General features: G+C 38.4%; 1 protein-coding gene across 2 annotated transcripts in view; it reads right to left on the bottom strand.

The window, feature by feature from the left end:
- The window catches only part of LOC124140780 (probable methyltransferase-like protein 24), a 46,187-nt gene extending 25,811 nt beyond the window's left edge, over window positions 1-20,376 (bottom strand). Inside the window, exon 1 of one of the 2 annotated variants that reach the window (XM_046508540.2) lies at window positions 20,255-20,376. The gene's annotated coding sequence lies outside the window, so the exon portion shown is untranslated. Of the gene's footprint in view, window positions 1-5,322; window positions 5,463-20,254 lie in introns of those variants that run through there. The other variant, XM_046508549.2, reaches the window with a different exon arrangement.
- Between the last annotated feature and the right edge of the window lie 364 nt (window positions 20,377-20,740).

Here is a 20,740-nt window from a genome sequence, read left to right as displayed (position 1 = left end):
ATTATTTGTTTTCAGATCATAAACTAGTATCGGAACATTTAGTTATTAAAGTATTCAATAACAAATTTCGACTTTTAAATATGTGGGTATGTGAAACAAGTAATCCCAGTACAGTATTCTACTTCAACGGATTATCTGCATACTCAGCCACTTGTCTGTAGCCTAAGCTGATTATCTGTATCTGTGGCCTCCAATGTCGCTATAGTCTGTTCCAATGTAGCTATTAGTAACCCGCCATGCGGGAATGTGTTCAGATACACTGGCTGGGTAAACTTATATGTGTATAAAATATTGTGTTGTCCTAATCCTTAGGTATGTGTAGGTGATCGTACATGAAGAGGACAACTATCTAGAGATTTTGTCTGAGATATTGGCTTTGCCATATGATACTGCGATGTTGTGCTGGATGTAAATAATAACGTAACCGTAGTTACGAAAGATAATCCAGTAATTAAACATTTAAAGAACAATACTTATCTTTAATGTCAATTATACAATGTATGCTATTTCTCATGTAACTTTCAATATATTATAGTTTGTATATGTATCATGTTTGGGAAAGGCATTCAGATAAGCAAAATTTGCTTGTTTGCCAATCCCTCCACTTTATGGAAATAAATATGTTTATATCAATAGGACAACTAGAAGTAACGGTCAGAGAACATCCGATGACCAGGCGAGTTGCAGCCAGCTTAATATAACTGACCATGACTACACGGAACGGGAAACCACACTTACGACAATACCTCTCCAGCGCACGTTATATTCATGAAGGCAACATACAAAATACATTTTACAAATACATGATGATAAACTGTTTTGGTTTTTTTGTTTAACGACGCACTCAGCAATATTCCAGCTTTATGACGGCCGTCTGTAAATTACCGAGTCTGGACCAGACAATCCAGTGATTAACACCATGAGCCTCGTGCTACGCCATTTGGATCGATGACATGCATCAACCAAATGAGCGATCCTGACCACCAGATCCCGTTAGTCGCCTCTTACGACAAGCATGGGTTGCTAAAGACCTATTCTACCCTGATCTTCACGGGTCATGATAAACTTAATATTGTTAACAGAAGCAATATTAAGTCTTGGTGTGTTCCGTGTGTTCATAAGAGGGATTTTGTGAAAAATGTAACCTGCGCTTACAGGGGTTAGCTGCGTGTTCAAAACCTGACCCGCTTGACTAAATAATGAATAAGTCTACTGCCACATGGAAATCCCATAGTAACGTCGTGAGAGGTAACACATTCGCGTGACAACTGCAGAGGTTTTACATTTGACTTGTTACACTTTACATAACTCGAGTTAACTTTTAGTAATCTAACCCACTATTTCCCCACTGAGCCACCGGGAAGGTGATAAAAATGTGTTCAATCTTATTTTTGACTGACTTCACAATGCGAGAATGTCCCTTACAGTATTCCATAGTTGTCTGCATGTTGCACGTGGCCTTTTTCTCGCACACTGTCATCGAATTCGTTTCAGGCAGACTCTGTTATTCTTTCACTATAAGGTATCCCATTGGTCTATTTATTCTTTATGATGTTTATTGTATTTATACGGTTTTCACATTTTCAAACCAAACCTCGAAAGCGATCGCGAGTGTTATCCTTTGCATAAAATTTCCTGAAGTTGTGTGCATAACTTTGGAGATTTCACACCACGTCCCGACGTAGCAGATATGTTTTTAGTAAAGCTGGTTTCAAGTATAGAAGATACACATTTGTGCTTATCTAATAAAATATACTATTGTTGGTATACTGTGTATGGTCTCTTCCCAACGCCTATTTTGTACATCCAATATGAAATCTGTATCTAAGTTTATATCAGTTATATGCTCGAAAATAATATCTAAGAAATTATTGCTATGTTTTTGTCAATATAATATCACATGTTCAATACATTTCTCTTTTGCCGCGGGGAAGTGGTTTAGCCTTAGGGAGAAAAATAAAGTTCATTAAAGTTCTATAGAATCTGCAAAATGGGAAGAAGTGGTGTATTGTAGATGCACCATGACAGATCAGGAATTGTCAGCGACATACCGTCGCAAGACGCCAACCACGCCCATCCACCTGTGCATGTTAATGTTTTATTATATTATTTTATATTTATGTATTTATTTCTGCTGTTGACCAGTTTTGATACGACCCTGCCCAAGCGCAAGGCTTAACTTGCGAATACACACGCGTATCTCATTTAGTATTTTACACTAAAAAGATAGTAAAACTCGTCTCCAGCAGCAGTTGAATTGCATAGTGTGCAAAACACGGTCTTCTCTCAGTAACCCTCGCCATCGGCAGGTTACAATGGGCAAATGATGACTGGATGTTCGAAATTGTAAAATTGGCAAGTAGACAGTCTTGGGAAGTAATGAAATTTTTCGAATTTTGGTAATTCTTTTAAATGTTGGTAGTATAAACCTTTTTAACTCTTTCAACACCAGTCAACCAGAAGTGTTTACTTCTGGGACACCGAGTTCCCAGAGACTCTTGTGTGATAGATGAAGCCAACATTTATCAAAGAAAATACCTGCTTGTTAAATATATTTGCTACTACATGTTATACACCATTTGAAAGGTCTGATCCTATGGTTTATAAATATGAAAGTTATATTTTTCACATTATTTAAAATAATGCATTTACAACTTAATTAAATTCATTGTAAATAAAAAATGTACACTAACACGTTGTTAACATCCAGATTAAGGACCAAGGAAGCGAAAACTTGACGATTTTCGGCAAATATATGATTTCATAATATCCACGTACCTATTTCTGTTTTATTTTCATTGTTTACGTAATTGGAAAATCATTTTAAAAAGAATTATAAATAGTTTCTGTCATCACCCATTTCCCAATAACAGCGACTGTCCGCTCAGTAAAATGAAGAAATACCCCCGTTTTCGAGGTTTCGTATGAATAACACGTTCGTCGAAGAATGGCATATGACACATCGCTGGAAAGCTTATTCCTTCATCTACACGCTCGTAACATCGACTGAGTTTTTTTCGTTGTTATAACAAGCGATTTCATTGGATTAAAATTGGTTTCTAATGACGCTTTCTTGCTGAAATCTGCTACAAGTTTCGTGATTGGTCAATTTTGAGCACGTGACCTAAGGCAGCCAATCAAATTACAGCTGTGATACCAAGCTCGTGTTCGATAAATTACAGAAGTTGGCGAAAGAATTTTGTTAAATCGTGTTATTCTGAACGTTTTGAGCAGGAAATCCCGATATATATTAAAAATATGGAACTTCGTGAATGTATCGTGCTAGATTACGAGCTGTGACAAAGATTTTTCATGCATATATTTTTGCATTAAACATCGTGTCCGAGCCGAGAATTCAAGGCGACGAAAGCCGAGATGTCATTTGACTTACATTACACGCGATCGCACGAAAAGATGGAAATAATAACTTAGATGTAAGTTTGATTACTTTTAGATATATTTTTGTTGATTTTATTCCTTACATTGTATAATATATTTAAAGATTTGTTTAAAACGTCTTTATTTTCCTCTTTGACGTGTTCGATGTGGACCCGTTGTCGAAATGTGTGTCCGAGAATTTGATTTTCAATAACATCGCGGGAAATAGTGAATAATTTTTTAATTTAACGATAAAAAATGTTAAATTGAAATGGAATATGTATTTCAGACATTGTGAAATGTGATAGATTTAATAAATGAATGATATTACAGGTAGGTCCATAAAAATATATATTATTTTGACGTGACTACGGCTTGGCCGGATAACCGGCCTGCGGTGTCTGGGGACTCAATGCTTCTTGGCCGGATAACCGGCCTACGGTGTTGAAAGAGACTTGATAAGATACATTCTCGCCACTGTTGAGAATGATTGGTCGTTAAGAGTTCTCTCCACCTTTGAAACCAGCCATGAGGTAGAGCAAATAGACGAGTTTATGAATACTTCTGACAGTCCGACATCAATAAGTATTTTGTTTTCCTGTTGCTATCCACTTAAACGATTTTGCACTTGCATCAGTCTTTTTGTCATATGCAACCAACCATGTCGGATTAACGGGACTTGACTGTATGTTGTAGGCAGTAGGGGTACATGAGGTGGGATTTTAATACTTTGGACTCCTCCCTTTTATAATTGCTGGCCCCGACCTTCATATGACTCGGCTGATAGCTTCTGACCTTTGAGTGACTGACCTTTAGTTACCAAGGCAACAGAGAACACAAAGCAAGTGAAAGACGTTTAGAATAACACAATAACTGTACTTAAACGCCCAACAGAAATGTATAACCAGTTCACACAAAGAGGGCAGGTCAGGCAAGACGGGTCATATTCTCAGCCAGCTCACTGCAGGCCCAGTGTATGTCAAATCAACCTTGCGTGTTGAGACTTTTCTATAAACTGCGGCTATAGTCTGTTTCAGTTACTTTTATTTGAATTGATGAAATGGGCCTGACACCCGCGATGAGAGCTGTATTTACAAGGTGAAAACGACACTATTAGAATCAAAGCCATTGACCATATACTACAGGTGAACACAGACTATAGACAGTGAGAACATTCTTGTTGAATACAAACTGATCAAGTCCATTGTGCACAGATGTTAGACGTGTGGCTATCAGACCAATATTGTGACTATAGATCATAACGCGTTATGAGACAAAGTAGGGTGCCGGGTTTTAGACACCCTTCAATATCGCATATTCTGAGAGCTATTATCGTGCTCAACTAAACAAAAAATGAGCCATCGCCCACCTCTCTCGACCACTTGGACGTCGATTGCATGTATAGTGAATAGGACCAGGTTGGTGTGATTCAGAACGCGTGTGGAGGCGAATACCTGGCACGGGTGTATTGACTTAACACAGCAGAATACCACACCTGTACTCTAAATAATTACATAAAGGTGATCCTTTCTAAGTCATACCTATGTCCCATCATATAACGGTTGTTATACGACATCATAAACATCACCACACATGATAAAGGCAAATAAGTAGTCAGTAATGTACTTGTACGTGTGGTTAACTATTTTAAACTGATTATTGTAATCGACGAAAGTCATACCTATGTACCATCATATAACGGTTGTTATACGACATCATAAACATCACCACACATGATAAAGGCAAATGAGTAGTCAGTAATGTACTTGTACGTGTGGTTAACTATTTTAAACTGATTATTGTTATCGCCGAAAGTAATTTAATGTCTAATTTCGAAAAGCAAATAGCTAATAATGATCCTCTTGTAAAATACCAATGCATAAAGTGACAGACTCACTACTACTTATCAACGATAGAGTACATTGTCAACAGAAAAGTACATACCATCTGCAGTATAACTTGAGGCAATTCTTTGAGTGTATAGGACATTCGTGTACGTCCAACAATATCCGATCGCAGCAGTGGACCACCACAACTATAAGCCTTGGCCTCAATATCAATCCCGGATAGCTTCAGGTGTTTGCCATGCGCAGAAAGGAGAACGGCACGTGACGTGGTAATGGTACAATTTAGCGAGGGTCGTGTATTGATTGAATTCAATGCATAATGAACAATGTGAGGTGTGGTGAAAGTGGGATTAACGTCGTGTCCACGTGTATGTGTGTGTGTAGCTGCTTGTACTAGTCCGGACTGATGCCGATTTATAGTGCTAGCCCACTGAGATACCATGCCGCAGTTAAACATGAATACCCCACTCAGACACAGTATACGGACTCCGAGCCGACCAGTCCTTGTTTCAGCCCCTTAATGCCGAGCGCCAGACAGGGCAACAACAAGTACAATCTTTTAACGTCTTTTTATATGACGCGGCCGGGGATCGAACCCCGGACCTTCCGCTCTCCGGGCGGACGCTCTTCCACAAGACCACGGAGGCGGTCGCATAATGTACGAGGGAAACTATATTGCTATAATAGCTACGCGATAAATTGCAAAGAAAAATGAAGAATAACTGTGGTACGTCATTTCTGGAAATTCCAATATGCGCTCACAATTTTTTAGAGGGGGGTGTCTCGTAAGTTGTTCCCATAAATGTAGCTTGGCAACGCACATATGCTGGGAAAGATATGACTATCAGCACTGGGAGAAAGGGTACAGGTAATCGACGGAGGATGGTGAGAATATGAGGGAAATATCCATCTGTGCATAAACTGAACTTGTCCGACATTACTGTATGTCAATAATGTTTATTTATAAGGTTAACTGTGGCAACACCTACTTGCCGAATGGACCTGTCTAGGCTATGTGAGCTGGAAATTATATCCGCAATGAAATAGTCAAGTCTGTTTGATTAGAGGATTTGGCATCAGTTGTGGACCCGCACGCATAATATCTTTTTTCTGATTCTCAAAATATCGTTCTGCGGTTACAATTTGGGTTGAGGGATTTTTATTAATTTTGCACGGGGTATCGTATATTACAAAAAATAACATATCATGAACAAATGCTGATACTGTTAAATTCAGGCAATTGTTGATGAAGTAATATGAATAATTCATAAAGACCAAGTTAGATTGGGTTTCATTTTCAAATGTCAACAGTATCACTAAAGCAGAGTTATAGAATCAATATGTACAACTCTCTGATGTATATAGAATTTCACCCGAGGTTCGTTTTACAGCAAAATATCAACACAAGTTGTTGAAAGTTTGCCGATGAGTTTTTTCGACGAGTATGTTGACGATGATTTTATTTATAATCCAAATTCATTCTTTCAATTTTTTGTCAGTAACGGTAAAAAACAATAACGTGAGTGTAAAAAGTAAAACTAACACGTTTCAGTGCCATGGAAGTGGTGCCATTTGATTCTGACGGCATGGTAACCGATGACGTCGCAATGGTCTGAAAAGCATTGTGATGCAATATCATTGTAGCGATATCTTTCTTCGTCCTGTTCTTAGCATACGTGTAGCCGTCTAGGAGAACTTGTGGGGCACCTTTCTGGGACAAGACAAACTCAACTTTCCGGCCACAGCTTAATTGGACGAGGTTGAAGCGTTGTTGTTGCATTAAGTGGGGATTGCCTAAAAGTCGGGCCAAGAAAAGTCTGGCCGTGCCGGGCCAGCGGGTAATACTAAAAATGGATTGCAGAATAATAAAACGAAACGCGCATATCTAGGCAGATCTCAAATGTCCACAAACGTATAGTTTTGCTCATTTAATTGAGTTTGAATAAGAATGCACCTTCAACAATGTAATAAACTGATGATTATGACTACATACCGTGAGCCTCGTAGAAAAGTCAGTGTCTTGACTGTGTGTATTCTTTGATTAGAATGCTTCTCACCGACCTTGGCGTGTAGGGGTGTGATGTCCTGGGCAGGAAACGACAGTGTTTTGACTACTCTTCTTTCATTAATTAACGTGTTGGGCATCCCTAATTAACCTTTACTAATTCGTGTTAAACCAACACAGGATGTTTTCTGGAAGTGGATATTCGCGAATGTCAAAGGACTGACACGACACGTGGTAATAACTGTCCAAGCACTTCTAAAGTTCCTAACATTCTTTATATCTAAAGATTAGTATAATATCTAATTATATACCACTTTATTGTCTCATATTTCAGTAGTTAAAGAAAACACAGAGCTGAAAGTGAAGCCTTTTTCACTCTACATTCTCAACATAGTCTCTATCAGAAGTGTTTGGCTTGTGTTGGGTCCGACTTGGCCCGGGCTGTCAAAATGCACTTTAAACACACAAATGTATCATCAAATGTCTTTAAATCTATAGACTAGCATTATATCTACCTATATACAACTTTATAGTGTTTCAGTTCGCTGTATTTAAAGAAAACAAGGTGCTCAAAGTGAAGCCCTTTTCCCTCTACATTCTCAACATAGTCTCTATCAAAAGTGTTCGGCTTGTGTTCGGTCCGACTTGGCCCGGACGGTCAAAATCAACTTTAAACACATAGAAGTTTAATCAAATGTGTTTACATCTATAGATCAGTGTTATATCTACCTATATACCACTTTATAATGTATCAGTACATCGTCTTTAAAGAAAACAAGGTGCTCAAAGTGAAGCCCTTTTCCCTCTACATCCTAGACATAGTCTCTATCAGAAGTGTTTGGCTTGTGTTAGGTCCGACTTGGTCCGGACTGTCAAAATCTTCTATAAACACAAAAATCTATCTTCAAATGTGTTTACATCTATAGATTAATATTAAATCTACCTATATCCCACTTTATCATGTCACGGTACATCGTATTAAAAGAAAACAAGGGGCTCAAAGTGAAGCCCTTTTCCCTCTACATTCTCAACATAGTCTCTATCAGAAGTGTTTGGACGGACTTGGCCCGGGCGGTCAAAATCTACTTTAAACACACATATGTATCATCAAATGTGTTGACATCTATAGATTAGTGTTATATCTACCTATACACCACTTTATAATGTCACAGATCGCAGTATTTATAGAAAACAAGGTGCTCAAAGTGAAGCCCTTTTCCCTCTACATTCTCAACATAGTCTCTATCAGAAGTGTTTGGCTTGTGTTGGGTCCGACTTGGCCCGGACGGTCAAAATCTACTTTAAACACACATATGTATCTTCAAATGTATTTACATCTATAGACTAGTGTTACATCTACCTATACACCACTTTATAATGTCACAGATCGCAGTATTTATAGAAAACAAGGTGCTCAAAGTGAAGCCCTTTTCCCTCTACATTCTCAACATAGTCTCTATCAGAAGTGTTTGGCTTGTGTTGGGTCCGACTTGGCCCGGACGGTCAAAATCTACTTTAAACACACATATGTATCTTCAAATGTATTAACATCTATAGACTAGTGTTATATCTACCTATACACCACTTTATAATGTCACAGTATATCGCATTTAAAGAAAACAAGGGGCTCAAAGTGAAGCATTTTTACTGTATTTTCTTAAGAAAATCCCTGTTAGAAGTGTTCGGTCCGACTTGGCCCGGGCTGTCAAAAACAACTTAAACCTCACAGATGTATCATCAAATGGATTCACATCTATAGATTAGTATTATATCCACCTAAATACCACTTTATAGTGTCTCAGATGGCTGTACTTAAAGAAAACAAGGGGCTCAAAGTGAAGCCCTTTTCCCTCTACATTCTCAACATAGCCTCTATCAAAAGTGTTTGGCTTGTGTTGGGGCCGACTTGGCCCGGGCTGTCAAAATCAACTTAAACCTCACAGATGTATATTCAAATGTATTCACATCTATAAACGGGTTTAATATCTACGTATATACCACTTTATAGTGTCTCAGTACATCGTATATAAAGAAAACTGGTCCGTTAAAGTCAAACACTTTTACTGTATTTTCTTAAGAGAATCTCTGTCAGAAGTGTTGGGTCCGACTTGGCCCGGGCTGTCAAAATCAACTTAAACCTCACAGATGAATATTCAAATGTATTCACATCTATAAACGAGTTTAATATCTACCTATATACAACTTTAAAGAGTCTCCGTTCGCTGTATTTAAAGAAAACTTGGTGCTCAAAGTGAAGCCCTTTTCCCTCTACATTCTCAACATAGTCTCTATCAAAAGTGTTTGGCTTGTGTTGGGTCCGCCTTTGCCCGGGCTGTAAAAATCAACTTCAAACTCACGGATGTATCATCAAATGTGTTTATATTTATACCTTGTTTTCTTTAAATACGATGTACTGTGACGGGAACATAAACATTATAATGATAATGATGATGATAGTTGTTTATGATGAAGATCATCACCATATTTTAACGTCTATGGTCTGATTAACAAGGAGGCCTTTCATGATTGAATTTAATCGTGCACTATTGCACATATTTATTTATCCTCTTGTGAAGCATGTTAAGACTGAAAACAAGTCATTCAATTAATTTTCCTAAACGACCCATTGATGCAGTACTGAATATCAATGTTAATGTTTATTTTGTTGATGGTGCTGGACGGTACAGAAATGAGTGTCAATAAAGCGAGGTGCCATATCAAATCGACCCAGAACCAGTCACTTGCCACTCGAAAACGTCAATGTGTGATTTTGTGTCAAAGTTGATGTCCAGCTTGACACAAACACAGTATCTTTGGCATGGTTCGACCCTCTTGTTACCGTAATGTGTGGTTTTGACTCCGAGACCATCAATGGTACGACCCAGAATATGCAGAGGGCGTCGTGGGAAATGATAATTACAAATACAATTCTTTGGAATACGCCCACATACAGAGTCAGACGTATCCAAGCGAACAAACCTGATATGGTCCTTTTTGATAAATCCAATGAAAGCATTGTATGACCGATTTATCTGTTTCTTTTGAAACTAATGAGATTCAGGAGAAACAAGGCAAAGACAGTATGAGGACCGTACTAACGAAATGTCAAGCTAGCTTCCCAAGTTGTTATACTCGCAATTCATGATAAGAAAAATCCCGTTTCCTGACGCTTAAAATAGTGTTTATATGAATTAAAATGCACACATTTCAAAATATTCGAAATATTCCAGTGTCCATACCGTCCACTATCCTTGAAGGATAATGATGACGTAGACGACGACAACGACAACAACGATGTGCTGCATTGACTTTCAGAAAGCATATGATTCTGTCTGTTTGGGAATGTTTGGACATGTTGTAGAAATTTTCGTCAGTGTCCACATCGTCCACTATCCTTGAAGGTGTATCTTGCCACATATGTTTGCGGGTAGAGACACAAAACCAAATAAAGACATGACACATGTACTGTGTATGCATACAATTTGGAATAATATGGACAGTTTACAATCCTAGACACATTCCTCATTAAGCCATGTTAGATCATGTTTACACTGCTGTTTTATGTCACAATGTTTATTGATTATTACATGCGAAATACATTTCAATTAGTCATCGAGATACATTTTAATTAGCCACACCTTACACCTGTTGTATTCTGAATTAATCGTCTATGCAATCGTATTTCTATGGATCTATAATACACAGTCTGTTACTCAGTTTTATTTCGCTTATTGACTTTCTACATAGGTGAACAGGGACATTTATTTTACATGCAAACAACATGTTATTCAGGAAAATATAATTACATTATAGGGGTTTGTGAACACACAAATAATTATTTATTCAAACACCTCTTCCTTTAAAAAAACATATATATTAACAGACAAAAATGGTTTTTACAAACAATAGTTGATTTTATGCTTCCAAACAAACCACACGCAAGCTATTGTTGAATTTTAAAATATAGCCAAGGTATATGTATCCACAATCATATTTAATCACAAATATCGTTCTGTTCTATATAAATGTAACAAGTGAACTAACCATTTCAGTGGATCTCAACATGGACAAAACTGTTGGAGATGTTCAATGAGTGAATGTTTATTTAATGAAGTAAAAACGTAGATTCTTTCTTTTGGTAAATACATGTAGCTGTACATCTTATAGATGTTCCAAGAGAAAATGATATAATATCTGCCTATATACCACTTTATAGTGTCTCAGATCGCGGTATGTAAAGAAAACTTGGTGCTCAAAGTGAAGCCCTTTTCCCTCTACATTGATGATACATCTGTGTGTTTAAAGCTGATTTTGACAGCCCGGGCCAAGTCGGACCCACCACAAGCCAAACACTTTTGATAGAGACTATGTTGAGAATGTAGAGGGGAAAGGGCTTCACTTTGAGCACCAAGTTTTCTTTAAATACGATGTACTGTGACATTATAAAGTGTTTTAAAGGTAGATACAACACTAAGCTACAGATATTAACACATTTGATGATACATCTGTGTGTATAATTGATTTTGACAGCCCGGGACAAGTCGGACCGAGCACAAGCCAAACACTTCTGATAGAGACTATGTTGAGAATGTAGAGGGAAAAGGGCTTCACTCTGAGCACCTTGTTTTCTTTAAAAACCGCGATCTGAGACACTATAAAGAGATATTTAGGTAGATATAATACTAATCTATAGATGTGAATCCATTTCATGTTACATCTGTGAGGTTTAAGTTGATTTTGACAGCCCGGGCCAAGTCGGACCGAACACTTGTGAGACTGTTGAGAGTATGGGGAGAAGAGGTCTACTTTAACCAACGTGTCTGCTTTATACACGATGAACAGTGACATTATTAAGTGGTATTTACATAGACATAGTACTACCCTATAAATATAAACGCTATGCCGACAGATGGAAATATGTGATATGGATTTCAAACGATTTACTCCGAAATACCTAATTATGTTTCACGTTTTTGGTTGGTGATTGTTCATTAATGTCATGTGTGTATGTTGCATCAATAATATGTAGGTATGATCGCCGATAATGAAGTAATTAGCCAATAACACTTTGGCCCGTCTTGGCCCGGCCCGGCCCGACTTTTAGGCCCGGCCCGACATATCGCTCATTGTGATGCAAAAGATATGACGTCACAGCTGTATATAGAAAAGTTGAATTTTGTATGGTCATCTGCCGATCTTACTTGCGTCCCACTGGGCTTGCCATCTTTGGGCTAAAGAGGCTTTGATTTTGCTTTTCATCTCTAGTTTACTAAAGGGAATAGGCTGTATATCCGCTTTGTCTAGAGCTAGCTTCGCCAGTGTGCCTGTTTTTTTTCATTTCCATGAATATCTATGTGAAAGGGGATACAACACAGCTTCAGCTGTTGCCCTTGCCTTGGTCCGATAGTTTTGTATATTCGTATGGAATGTTGTTGACTATGTCTGTACTGGAGTTTGAGTACAGAATATTATAGTAGGAGGAGGATTAACAGTAACAACAATTGCATGAGTGGGATAACATGAGTAGGTAATGACAACAGTGAGTGAGTGAGTGAGTATGATTTTACGCCGCTTTTAGCAATATTCCAGCAATATCACGGCGGGGGACACCAGAAATGGACTTCACACATTGTGCCCATGTCGGGAATCGAACCCGGGTCTTCGGCGTGACGAGCGAACGCTTTAACCACTAGGCTACCCGACCGCCCTAATGACAACAGAAGGATAATACTGTCACATCATGGTGGATAGAGAACACATTTTGCTTTGTTTACATCCAAACAAGTGCAGTTTTCCGAGCACAGCTAATGTATTTTGCTTGGGTTCATCTAGACAGTTTGTATTGTTGACAAAGACCATCTATCATTTGATTCTAACATATATGAGGAAATCAGGGATGTATGTTTCGTAGCTGAGTGTAAATAAATACGTGATGTAATAGGCGTCCCTTAACCGGAATACGTGAACGTGATTTGTAAACACTGTCCAAAATGGCCGAAAGTTATTTCGGCGTTCGTGTTTGCGTATTTTCCAAAACACACTAAACGATTTTAGAGTTATCGGCGACGTATTACAATGACCATTGGTGATTTGATAAAAAAAAACATATACACCGAGATCACCGACATGCTAGTTTTGAAATTTAATATCCGAGTAAATATACATTTGATTTCAAAACATACCCTATGGTATATGGTGAGATTTACGATGTACCTAATTTTCAGAGGTCAGTTTCAGTATTTTTTCTTTTCTTATGATGAGATTGGAGGATATCACAGAACAGGGAATTCCCCACGGAGGAGTATCTAGCCAGGACAGAAGAGGAGGGGCATATTTGTCCCTGTGGCATCCAGGGGGTTTTGCGGATGTGTAATTAACCTTTACTGAAAAGGAACGTTAATTTATTGTCCGACATGGCCGATCCTCACGATGGTGGTAAGCAGGGGAGACAAATAGAGAACTGTTCCACTCGGGGAAAGTAGTTCCGTTCAAAAATCGTGTAAACGTCAAAAATTGAAGTTTATGCTTAAGTTTGTAAACGTCATTTTTTTTTTAAATATGAACGGAACATGTGGTCAGCAAATAAACCAATCAAATCATCAGAAATCCCTTAATCACTGTGATTTAACAACCTCCAAGTGACCAATCAGAATCGAGTAATTTTCCAAATTCATGGGAGAATCATATATAACCACAATCCAGAATAGGGCCGGTTAGTACTTATAAGGAGATGGCAAGTGCACGCCTAATACTGCTGCTCCTGGGGTGTGGGTTGGTCACCCTTGCTTGTTTCACAGTGGAAGACAGTTTTGTTTCAGTGGCGAATAAGGGAGATATACAGAAATCAGGTGGATTTTGTTTATGTCAAACGAAGACATGTGTTGTTACGTTACCGAAGCCCTATATTATATTATATCTCGCCGTCGGGCTTTATTGTATTATTGACAGAATTTTATAAATATATTGTGTAATAAATTTTGTGATTTTTATACATGCGTATTTGACACAGATATTTTAAGTTTCAAGTGAAGATAAGTACTGTTTAATAGGTAAATGTATGTATCCAAATTAAATAAAATTCCTCTGATGTCTCGAACCCGGATTTCTCGAACCTTTTTCCCAGGCATTACGAGTTTTTCACAAAGGGGTTCGACTGTACCATTGTCTCCCGGATGTAAACGTTACAACCTGTTTGTAATGTTGCTGAACATAAGTGAGACTTAAATAAACTGTCCGTCTCTCTGCCTGTCTGCCTGAACCTGTCTGTCCGTCCACACGGTGCTGACGTGATCAACGTGGTCAAGTACCACGTGGAAGGAGAGTAGTGAAGTAGCTGTAACGTACATCTGGTGCTTACATACAATCATATCCAGACCAGATGGCTGTCACTTACAAAAGTAGCATCAGATTGTCCTCTGGCCGTCTACATTGTGCTTTCGGTGATATGGGTTGTCAGTTCAATCTACAGTTTAATTACTTCCTTGGCTCGCAATTTCCGCCAACTGACCACAAAGCCCAGCGTTTCGAGCTGAGGTGTAGATTTATTCTATGATAGTTTTGAGAGCTTCATATTTTGTCGTAGATGATATACTAACTTTTCTTCTCAATACATCCAGTATGGGGTACGGAGTCCACATAGCAGCCCCCACGGTCACCCTTGTGAACTACTCGTACCCCACGGCAGCCAGTCGTCAGAGCACCCACCCTGGGCGCAGGATTTGATGTTTAATATGGAAGACATTGCAAAAAAAAAACACATACACACGCGCACGCACGCACGCACGCACGCACGCACGCACGCACGCGCGCGCGTACATGTACGTCGCTATATAAGTGCAATACTCTTGGACGCGACGTTAAACCCCATTTCACCTCACCATCTCACCGCCTCTGTAGATCTATGCGTGATAATCTGCTCTTCCTCGTCACGCAGGAGGATTGGGATACAGAGGAATGTGTGGCTACTGTTCAGAGGTTCAGTGCAGTTGAGGTGCGGGTAACAGTGACGCTGGAGACAAACAGGGCACACAGAATTGGAAAACAAACTAGTGTGACAATCCGACCCATCGTAGACAAATCCCGCTTCCTAAACGTGAACTAGTGAGAAAAATCTGTTATAGACTTTAAATTATAAAATTAACTGTTTCGGGGAAATGTCTCACAGAAATACAAGAAATAAGGAAATATTTGGTGTCAGCATTCAGGAATGCTAAACCTGAAAACAAGGAAACATTTTTTGTATGTGACAATTTGTACATCGAGGGTAAAATAATATACGGCCTGGCGCACCCACGTGGAGGTGCGGCACTCCTGGGGGTGTGGTACCGGTGTCAGCGCAGATCAAAATCATATCCTGGATCATTAATGGAGGATAAAAATCAAAAACATTTCTCTGAACTTATATGATACTGTATTTCTGTGTGAATGCTGGATAGACAACTCGTTCAAACTTGATGTAACAGGTTATAAATTGTTTAGCACCCTTCTGTTAAAGCACGCTGATGACCTTGGGATATTCTCTGAAACTGTTATGGGCAACAGCTGAATTCATCATACGCTTATTCGAATAGGAGGTAATTAGAAGTTAATATTTCTAAAACTAGACTAGTTGTTTTAGAAAGGTGGTAAAATTAAAGCTCTAGAGCAGTGGCATTAGAATGGTATTTTAATTGAAGTTGTAGATAGTTTTACATATTTAGGAATTATCCTGTATTATAATAATAAGGTTACTAAAACTGAAATTACAATTCTCGGATCAGGCTATGAAAGCTTATAAGAATGTTAGGTCTCTGTCTCAATCCCCAGCCTCTCCTTTCCATATATGACAGTTATGTTGGCAGGGATTGGTATCGTGTCGCCTACACTCCACGGGTGGCAAAGGTTACAGGATATGTATAGTCAAAACTGGCATGATAGTATATCCTCTTCTCGTTTCCTTAGCCATTACAAGGATATCAAGTCTATAGAACCAGAGAAGTATATATAAGTATGTCAGATGATAAATCGCTTGTTATGGCATTATGTAAGTTCAGAATGTCATTACACAATTTCAGTGTACATTTTAGACGTAGCTGTAAAAAAGGGACGTTGAAATGGGTATATGTAAAAACTAATATATGTATATGCTAATCAGGAGAAATTGAGGATGAATTTCATGTTTTATTAGTATGTGATAAGTATGAACCGCTTAGAGCAAAGTATATTCCGATGTTTAACAACAGGCATAAAAACAACATGTTAATGATCAGTCTTATAAAATCTAACAACTCTGCTGTTATACGTTCATTTGCCATGTTATTGAAACATATATTCTCTGAATATCTATCTATATTCTTGATACGGCAAATATGCACATTAATATTATTTGACAATGATTGACATAGAAGTACTAAATTTTAGCGCTGAGGTGATGCGGCTACGAATTCGCCCGCTGAACAAAACTAATGCATGATGTGATTTGAAATCTTTGACTGACCATACGGAATCCAGTATTCTTTTCAAAAGTCTTGGAAGAATTTAGCCCAAACTTTGCAAATGAATGATCTACCGATAACATTACCACCCGTTGTTGTGGAAACATCAAACATTTATGAAGACGTATTGATTGAATGTAAATTGCCCGAATCGTGTCGGAAGACGTGTATCGGGTCAAAAAAGACTAACACTGATTACAAGGGACCTTATCCAAGATTTATGTAAACGGGGTACAAGTATCGATTTTATAGCGAGGGATCTGCTATCAGGAAGATGTTTAATAGATCGTGAAAGGATATTTGTTCTGAAACCAGCAGGCAATGGGTGGCCTAGTCGTCTAAGGCGACACAAATCAATTGTTTGTTTGTTTGTTTGTTTGTTTGTTGTTTAACGCCGCACTCAGCAATATGACTGCGGTCTGTAAAATAATCGAGTCTGGACCAGACAATCCAGTGATTGTCATCATGAGCATCGATCCACACAATTGGGATCGATGACATGCATCAACCAAGCCAGCGAGTCTGACCACCCGATCCCGTTAGTCGCCTCTTACGACAAGCATTGTCGTCTTTTACGGGTAGCATGGGTTGCTGAAGACATATTCTACTCCGGACCACGCCGCTTTTAGCAATATCACGGCGGGGGGACACCAGAAATGGGCTTCACACATTGTACCCATGTCGGGAATCGAACCCGGGTCTTCGGCGTGACTGGCGAACGCTTGAACCACTACGCTACCTGACCGTCCCCTGCCATTAAAAATAGAATTAGGTAGATTTACTCGCCCTAAAACTCCACTTCAGGACATAATTTGTAAACTCTGTAATAATAATGGCGTTAAAGGTGAGATACAGTTTCTTGTCGGTTGTAATCTCTATTCATATTTAAGGTACGATTTATGGAAACTAGCATCCAACTTAAACCCAACAGTTTACAGATGTCCCCTGCCGACCAGACCTCATTCTTAATGCAGAATGATAAGCTTGTTACACCCCTAGCCGCCTTAGTACTACAAATATTTCAACGGAGAAAACAGCTTTTGTTAAACCATTGATGTAAACATTTAGTGTTGTGGGATAACTATTACACCTTTATTTCTCATATATTGTATGATATTTTACATTGTGTGTGATGGTATACATGTGCTATATGTCTAACGTGAAGAGATGCGTATTTGAAAGGAATGGATTTGTGTGAAAGTATATACATGGTAAACCTTGCTTGGTGTACTTTGATAGATGGAAGCAGTTTGTATGCATTGCGAAACTGAATGTTGTTTATTTTCTGCCCCCCTACCCATCCCTTTAAGTGGACGGGTGACAGGTACGCCTATGATGTGAATGGATGGAGGAGAGGTACAATTTTATATGTTTGGTGTGTGACTGATTTTGTGCATGTATATGAATATACGTATGTGTGTGGTGGCTTCTGGCCACAATGTGACAATATTTTGTATTTATTTATTTTTTTCCCTCTTTATTCATCTCAGCAGGTACAGCATCTATATATACATGTCATGTCAATACAATTGTGGTACATGGAGTTCAAGAAATGTACATCTTTCCATACATATAAATTCTTGCCTGTAAAGTCAACGTACTGTATGAGTGTATCACTGTATCAGTTTTTAACAAAGTGTAGAGGGAAGACCAAAAACTAAAAAAGTTTCCATAGTTACAATTTATGAATGACATTACCTTTGTAGCATTATAATAACTTAATATCACATGCTGTATGTGTTCAAAATGTGGCCTTAATCCTTTCCTACATTGTCTGTACATTACTTGTTTTGTTATTAAAAGTACAATATTCAATGGGTTTTTAAGTTTGCCTTGAAATCCAAACAAAACATTTTCTCTGTTTAAATCAATGGTTTCTTCCACAGCGGATTTTATCCAAATGTACAGTTTCTCCCAAATCTTTCTCACATGTTCACAATCATACAACATGTGGATTATTGTTTGAGGTTGATTTGTACAGAAAGTACATACAGGAGAATCAACATATCCGGTTTTATATAAATATTTGGTAGTTGTAAGAATGTAGTGAATAATCTTAAACTGAAACCATCTGATATTATTTATTATTATTTATAATTATTACAATTATTATTAGGCTGGATGTCTCATAGGCCCGCTGGCCGGATATTGTACATTTTTTAACTATGAATATTTTAATGAACTAGATTCTCTCTCTCTCTCTCTCTCTCTCTCTCTCTCTCTCTCTCTCTCTCTCTCTCTCTCTCTCTCTCTCTCTCTCTCTCTCGTGTCGTGGTGTGATGTGAACGACAGAACACAAAATATATATTCCCATTTTCAACTGTCTCCCTCTATCTCTCTCTCTCTCTGTATATATATGAGACACCAAAATAAAATAAGATTCTCTTCTACTTCCTGCTATGGGATTTTGTGTAGCGCGGGTAGGGCTTGTGGTGTGTGAATCACCGAGTCGTATCGTTGATAGAATAGCTCAGCGTGGCATCATTTAGTGAAGTGAAGCAGAGACCATCTATTATATGGTCTCTATGTGAAGTCAGTGAACCCTGACAATGAGCTCAGAATATCAAATTGCATATCTTGTATATCAAAACTATTTTTCTCGGAGACGAAGTAATAAGGGCAGGTCTTATTAACGTACTCTGTATCCTTCCTCGGTATACAGCTTGTGAAGCTGATGAAGCAGCACACAGTGTATGGGGTGGCATAGGGGAACTACTTGTTATCATAAACTGACTGCTGCTGAATGTGAACCTGGGAACGCGGGAACGCGACAGGCGAATTGTTCAAACAGATCGAGCGAGTCTAGTCTTAGGAATGTTGCGTGGTCGGCGGTATACGAGACCACGCCCTGGTGTGAAACTTGGACGCTATTTCTATGTACGTTATTTTCAATTTCACAGGCCAGCCGCCCCTAAAGAAAAGCATAAAATATTTGTCTTTCTTTCGTCTCCCGCTGGTAATGAAGATCCTATTTTACAATATACAATGTTATAAATAAAATCAATTTCTACATCACTATCCGGTCTCTTTACTTTCTTTTCTTCGGCAGTTTATTTCGCATGCGGAACTCTTTGGGCGTAAAACCAGGTTATTGTGCCATTATCGAATACAGAATTCTTTTACGTAGTATTATGACATTTATAGCCTCAATAAATTATCGTATATTAATGTACATTAATGCTCAAAATGTCTCAGCTGATACTGCAAATTGTATTTTAAGTGTATTTAAGTGTATGACAATATAGTGTCGTGGTGTAATGTGAATGACAGAACACAAAATATATATTCCCATTTTCAACGAAGTTACTCAGACACAAAACTCGTAAAAATCACGCAGCATAGTCATGTTATATAGTAATCAACAACATGACATGTTATATAGTAATCAACAACATGACATGTTATCAACAACTCATGACCTCACTCACAAAATATATCTTATCGCACATGTCGATATTAGCACTGCTGAAAAAGAAGCAACGCTGTCAGCTTAAGATCTCACAGGCTAGTATGTTACATCACACAAGAGGTACACATGAATATGTACATACCATTCGTGGTCAATCAAGTCTCCGCCTTTCAGTATAGTTCCGAACACTCTCTGGGTCTAGAAACACTACCTGATAAGGGAGTATCTGTTCAGGAATTGACCTCAAGGGTGTTTGACATGCGCAGTGATCATGATAACATAAAAGCCTCGTTCGATTTGAAAACCCGTGTTAGACTAAGTTAGCTGATTTTCGTTATAATTCTGTTGACTTAAGTTACCAATAACTAGTGAACCCCTAGGGTGTGGTACTGTATCGACATCTGATGTGTGGTATTTGTCCGTCTTTCAACTTGAGGTGCGAATTGTAATTTAGAATGGGGGACGTGCTACATGCGGAGAGCGGCCATTTTGGGTTTTTTTACACATGGTTGGCGTCAATTGTTAAATAGAGAATCTCACCCGAGGGTCTTTTGATATCAAATATATCAACACGAGTTGATAAAAGTGGGAAAACTCCGAGGCTCGCCGAGGATTTTTTCCACTTTTA

This window comes from Haliotis rufescens, unplaced genomic scaffold (genome assembly GCF_023055435.1).
Source record: "Haliotis rufescens isolate VD_foot unplaced genomic scaffold, xgHalRufe1.0.p SCAF_2, whole genome shotgun sequence".
NCBI classification, from domain to species: domain Eukaryota; kingdom Metazoa; phylum Mollusca; class Gastropoda; order Lepetellida; family Haliotidae; genus Haliotis; species Haliotis rufescens.
This window is presented reverse-complemented; position numbering and strand designations above follow the sequence as displayed.